Genomic DNA, 6,715 nt, shown 5'->3' with positions numbered 1-6,715 from the left:
ACTGCAAGGAGATCAAACCAGTCAGTCCCAAAGGAAATTGGATTGGAAGGACTGATGCTGAAGCTGAAGCTCCAACTTTGGCCACCTGATGTGAAAAACTGACTCTTGGAAAAGATGTTGATGTTGGGAAAGATTGAATACAGTAGGATAAGGGGTTGGCAGAGGATGAAATGGTTAGATAGCATCACCGACTCAATGGACATGGATTCAAACAAGCTCCGGGAGATGGTGAGGGACAGAGGGGCCTGGCATGCTGCAGTCAATGGAGTCGCAAAGAGTTGAGCATGACTTATCAACTGAACAACAAGAAGAGGCAGCAGGGTGCTTGCTGTCTTGCTCTCTCTCTCCCCACCATCTGAGGACATGGCGAGAAGATGACAGTCTCTAAGTCGAGAAGAGAGCCCTCACTGGAAACTGACCACACTGGTATCTTGATCTCGGACTTCTAGCCTTTAGAACAAGGAGAAAATAAGTGTTGTTTAAACCCCCAGTCTATGGCGTTTGGTTATGGCCATCCAAGTTGACTGAGATACTGGGCATCCTATATTTTGTCTGGAAACCCTAATTGTTGGTTTATTCTTTTTTGGTTATACTTAGCATTTCCAACGCTACTTTGGGTGCCCAAAGGTGATTTTGGCTGGGAAAGTTGGCTAAGGTAAGAGAGAGAGAAATGGAAAGATACAAAGACATTTCGTGCCCAAGTGTTACTAATTCTTGGGAAATTGCAGAAAAACAAGGCACAGGCTGCTTTTGTTGCTTCCTAGTTGATAGGGGCAAAAATGTCTTTTCAGTGACCTAAACTGCTGTCATCCAAGACGGCCTGGCGGTCATGGATAGGAAGTTTTCTAAAATATGTGTATGAGTCTACCCACTATTTCCCTTATAATCCAAATGTCCACGTCTGTTTGCATGAGAATGAAGTAGCTATGTTGGCAATTTCTGGGTGAAGAGTAAATAAAGGGAACTTAAAGAGCAGCCATAGGAATTCCGTGGTGGTCCAGGGGATGGCAACTCACACCAGTATTCTTGCCTGGAGAATTCCGTGGGCAGGGGAGACTGGTGGGTTTTCCATGGACAAAGAATTGGACACAACTGAGAAGCTAACACTTTCACCAGTGGTTAAGAATCCACCTTGCAATGCAGGGGTTGTGGCTTTGATCCCCTTTTCAAGGAACTAAGATCCCACATGTGGCAGAGCAACTAAGCCTGCGTGCTGTAACTCGAGAGTCTGTGTGCAATAACAGAAGATTATGCATGCTGCAAGTAAGACACGATCTGTTCAGTTCAGTTCAGTCGCTCAGTCGTGTCCAGCTCTATGCGACCCCATGGACTGCAGCACTCTAGGCTTCCCTATCCATCACCAACTCCTGGAGCTTGCTCAAACTCATGTCCATCGAGTAGGTGATGTCATCCAACCATCTCATCCTCTGTTGTCCCCTTTTCCTGCCTTCAATCTTTCCTAGCATCAGGGTCTAGACCTGATACAGTCAAATGAGTATTAAAAAAAAACCACACAGTCACAATTAGGGCCAGTGAGATGCTTCTGTACCAGTCTTGAGGGCTTCATTGTAGTCCCTTTCTCAATACTTGGAAGTACTTGGCCCTTGTGTCAAAGTTGAGAGTCCTTGGGAGGAAGACCTAGTTCCTCATGGGCTTCTTAGGGGATATTTGACAAGTTACTTCTCCCTTCTGAGCCTCAGTATCCTTTTCTGTTAAATGGGGTTGAAACGGACAGGACTATTGAGAAGATTATATTCTGGATGAGAGGCATAGCCTGGCACTCAGTCAGTCTTCAGTAACTCACAGTCATTATTTTTATTCAAATAATCTGTGTCCCAGTTGTAAATACACCAACCAGTAGCTTTGGATCATTAAGAGCACTTACAAATAAAGACATTTCCTTCTGAAGTAGAAGGTTATGTCATGGCAAATAAATATTGTATTGATAGCATTAATAATAAAAAGTGCAAATGTGACTATAAAGCAGGATAATGGATCTGACTTAGCCATGCAGGTTTCCAAGTGGGTTTGGGGAATCTGATTTGTGGGGTTTTATGCTAGGCAGTCACGATAGATAATCCTTGTATTAACTGGCTCCCTCATCAGAGCTAGGGAACTATACAAAGTACACTAGAAGAATGGGTTCAATAGGGGATGATCCTGCCTTGGGGATCGCTCCTGAGAGGTGTTAACTGTTGCACAGTTGTCTGGGTGGCCTGGCGTTTCTTGGTGTAGCTTTTCAGAAGTGGGTGCTATTTGCCTGGGTCTGAAAACAACCCTTTTCCTAAGTCACTTGTATGTGTGGTCTCATCAGCTCTGACTCAAGAAAGGTGCAAAGTGATCTGGAAACACTGGGAGCTTGGGGAGACTTTGGCATTACCTTCCCCCGGAGAACTGGGCAGTGACTTGCCCAAGGTCACACTGAGGCTAATGTGAATCTCTGAAGCTGTTCTATAAGCATTAAACTTTGACTTTCAAGAGAAATTGCTAATATCTTTTCTCTGTCTCTCTGACCATGGCAAACGTTGGTCATCACCTCTCTCTACCATCTGGAAAACACACAACTTGAGCCATGACAGTTACTATGGTTGACTCCCAACATCTATTCCACCCCAAATGGGCAGTGGGAGCCACCTGGGTCAGTCAGGGTAATCAGTGCTAGCTGCAGTAGCAGAGAAACCCCAGTGCTCAGTGGCTTGATACAATACAACGCCAACGATGTCTAGACCAGTGTGTGGCCTTTCACCAAATGGTTCAGGAATCTGGACCTCTACATCCTAGGGTGTTTGTCATCTTATAGGGCCTGAGCTGCTGGTGAGAAAAAGCATGAGGACCACATAGGACTTTTTAAGGACAGGCCTGGAAGTGGCATCACTTTCCTCACGTTTTATTGGTATGTGAGCCAGGCAAATGGTCCAGTCTGAACTGTAAGAGAGATTGGGAAATGACCGTCTTCATGGATATCCAGGAGGGTGAATGGGATTAGAAAATATCAACCAGCTTTCTCCTACAGCATCCAAGTTCATCCCTTCCCCCTTGCCAAGGGGGTTCAGGATGGGGAACACGTGTATACCTGTGGCGGATTCATGTTGATGTATGGCAAAACCAATACAATATTATAAAGTAATTAACCTCCAATTAAAATAAATAAAATCTTCCCTGGTGGCTCAGAGGTTAAAGCGTCTGCCTCCAATGCAGGAGACCCGGGTTCGATCCCTGGGTTGGGAAGATCCCCTGGAGAAGGAAATGGCAATCCACTCCAGTATTCTTGCCTGGAGAATCCCATGGATGGAGAAGCCTAGTAGGTTACAGTCCACAGGGTCGCAAAGAGTTGGACACGACTGAGCGACTTCACCTTACCTTACCTTATATTAAAAAAAAGAATGAATATGAAACCCAGAGTATATGTATGGACTGGTGAAAGCTGGGTGTTGTAGGAAAGGTTCTTTCTTACCTAAGGAGATGAGCCCGTTTCTTTCTTTGGAGAAATCCCCAGACCTGCTGCATCCTGGTTCCTGCCCGCCTGAGGAAGCTACACTCTCATGGAAAAGGGCCAAATAGAGGGAATCTTGGGGCAGAAACAATCCTCTAACTTACGGTGACTGGAACTTGCCCTGTCGCTAGACCTCTGCTGCTGGGTCATAATCCATCATTTCATTGCTGAAGCCGGCTTGAATCTGGCCATGCTGTTACTTGTGACTGAGATCATCCAATGGGTAGCAGCAATGGTGAAAATTCCCTGATGCGGTGTCCAAAAGTGAGCAAAAGATGTCAACATTATTTAATAAACTGGATCATTACAGGCAGCCAGTGCCAGACACTCAGGTTGGACTCAAAAGCCCAGAGGCAACTTGGGAAAGGGAATAACCAGGGCTCCAGAGTCAGAAAGACCTGGATTCAAGGTTCCAACTTGACTGCTTGAGCTGCTCTGCCACTCTGGGCAAGTTACTTACCTTCTCTGAGCTTTTTCTCTCAAGTCCCAGTGCTTTCCTTGCCAAGTGGTTGAAATTCTGTAAGTGCTGGCCCACAGATGACATTTAATGGCTGATAACTACTTTTTCACTTGGACTGACTTGCTCAGGGAAGAAAGTACCTGTTTCTTCACTGTGTAAAGTTTTTGGCCTCCTCTGTACAGACAGCCTAGGGGAGGGGGTTCTGTGTCTAAGATCCTACTTTAACATGGCAGCTGGGTCGGACCCTCCATTATTCATTTTCTGCAGTAATGGGCTCATTAGATGTCTTTTCAGGCAACTCCATGGATTCTGGAGTGAAACCAAACACCACTTCTCCAGCAGTTATTTTCTTCCTCGAGATGCTTACACTTTTTGGAGCTAATGCCAAGACATCCAGCGAGGCACTCAGATCCTTTTTGGAAGAAGACAGGATATAAATCATTAATAAGTAAATAAATAAGTAACCATGTGATTCTGTCAATTCGGGAGGGAAAAAAATCAGTCAAGCCAGAGTTTGCTGTCATGTAGACCCTGGATTGACTGAATTATGAACGTTTTTGGGGAGGGGAGAAAGAGGCATGAGTGTTGACATTGTGCTACTCTCTGACAAGGAAGTTTGAGAACAAAACTTAGAAAAAAACAAGGAGGAGAAAGTTAGTCCAAGTGAATGCCTCATTTCCCCTTCTGCAATTAACAAAGGCACAGGGATGAAGTCCTATGTGGGCACAGAATGGGTGCCAATAGAATATTTCCACCTCTTTTTTTCCCTTCTAAAAAATTAAAATTCAGCATCAAATATGTGTTTCTTGCCATGCTGTACTAAAGTCACTCCAGTCATGTCCAACTCTTTGTGAGCCTATGGACTGTAGCGTGCCAGGCTCCTCTGTCCATGGGGTTCTCCAGGCAAGAATACTGGAGTGGGTTGCCATGCCCTCCTCCAGGAGATCTTCCTGACGCAGGGATCAAACTCACATCTCTTACATCTCCTGAGTTGGCAGGTGTGTTCTTTACCACTAGTGCCACCTACCTCAATACAAATTATTGTTTTTCTACAATTCAGTTCAGTTCAGTTGCTCAGTCGTGTCCAACTCTTTGCGACCCCATGAATCGCAGCACACCAGGCCTCCCTGTCCATCACCATCTCCCGGAGTTCACTCAAACTCACGTCCATAGAGTCGGTGATGCCATCCAACCATCTCATCCTCTGTCGTCCCCTTTTCCTCCTGCCCCCAATCCCTCCCAGCATCAGAGTCTTTTCCAATGAGTAGTAATTCTAATTTTAAATTTGAAAGCCCCTAATATTCAAAGAACTGCCCAATTCTCTTTTATAAAGGGGTAAGGGCTTTTTCACTGAAGAGATGATTTTACATTCCTGTGGACTTAAAAAAATAATAATAATGACTTCATTATCCCCTTTTTAACACTCTAGCATAATTACATACATAGAAATAAGTATAATTCCTTCATTTTGGTGTAGAGTACTAGGAGTTTCGACACATGTAGGCCTTCGTGTTTCACCACCACAAAGATATGGACGTCAATTTCTAGCACACAAAAATTTTATGTCTCTTTGCTGTGAACCCTCCTCTCCCTCCCCAGCTCCTAGTAACCTCAGATCTGTTACTGTACCTGTGGTTCTTGTCTGTGAAAGGATGCTGTATAAATGGAATCGTACAGAATATCGCCTTTTGAATCTGACTTACTTCACTTGGCACAATGCTTTGGGGATTCACCTATGCTGCTGTATGTACAAGGGCTGTTTTGTTCCTTTTTCACTGATTATTACTATTTCAAGTGCCACGTTCTCCTTGGAGTCTTGGTGAGATGTCTAAAACAGTCCAACTCTCTCTGTCTTCAACCCACCCCCAAACCCTGACCAAGGACCCACCAGACCTCGTTATTTTAGGGAAGACATCATTTGCTCAGTTTTCCCCACCTTTCTGTATCTATTTTGTTTGATATGTTCTTTGAGCTGCCCCCAGTGAAAGCAGAGAACATGTTCCCCTCTTAACTTTTATCTCAGACAGGTGATTTTCTTTGTCTAAGAGAATGAGGTGGATGTGGCCAAGCCCCACTTCTGAGCCTGAGCTTTTAAAGGTCTTGAGGTTTCACTTGCCTTTGTGGTTCTGCCATCCTCGTGGGAGGTACCTGCCCAAGCCGCCCTCTGGTCTCAGACAGAGGAAGAGAGACGCAGGGGGCAGCACTGCCTCTCTTAAGATCAAGCAAGAGGAGCCACCTGCAGCTGTGTGAGCAACAGTCAGCAAGCGTGGTCTGTTACACAGCTGTGGTTGACTGATACCCCCACTGCCTTTGCATCACAGAGACCTGCCTGGAAAGAAAGAAACTGCTGCTTCTCACATGGCCAAAGGCACCCCAGAGTCATTTCACTTCTTCTTTAAGGCTCAGCTCAGAGTTCTGCCTGTTCCCTAAAGCCTTCCCTGATTAGTCTGGTTCTGATGGATTTCTCCTACCTCTCATCTCCATAGCTCTTTGTACTTTCAACCAAGAATTTATCTGGGCTCTGCTTTATGAGCTTGTGAAGGACCTTTGCACTTCTGTTCCTCTTACCCTGCATCTTGGCCTGATGGGCTCATTACTGTTAAGTTGGTTTAGATGTCACCTCCTCAGAGAGACCTCTTCTGACCACCATGCCACCTCCCAATCTAAGGCAGCCCCTCCACTCACTCTCTACTGTATCTCTTTGCTTAAGACGCCCATCACTTTCTGGAATCATCTGCATTTTCCCATGGATGTGCTTGTTA

At 45.2% G+C, this 6,715-nt stretch overlaps 1 non-coding gene across 1 annotated transcript; it reads left to right on the top strand.

Annotated features, from left to right (window-relative positions):
- The first annotated feature begins 3,156 nt into the window (after positions 1-3,156).
- On the top strand, positions 3,157-3,228 carry TRNAW-CCA. Its single transcript has one exon. It is a non-coding gene; the product is annotated as a tRNA-Trp (tRNA).
- The last annotated feature ends 3,487 nt before the right edge of the window (positions 3,229-6,715 follow it).

This window comes from Oryx dammah, unplaced genomic scaffold, assembly GCF_014754425.2.
Source record: "Oryx dammah isolate SB20612 unplaced genomic scaffold, SCBI_Odam_1.1 HiC_scaffold_16, whole genome shotgun sequence".
In the NCBI taxonomy this organism is placed as follows: Eukaryota; Metazoa; Chordata; class Mammalia; order Artiodactyla; family Bovidae; genus Oryx; species Oryx dammah.
The sequence above is the reverse complement of the archived record's forward strand: the minus strand, read 5'-3'. Positions and strand labels throughout refer to the sequence as shown.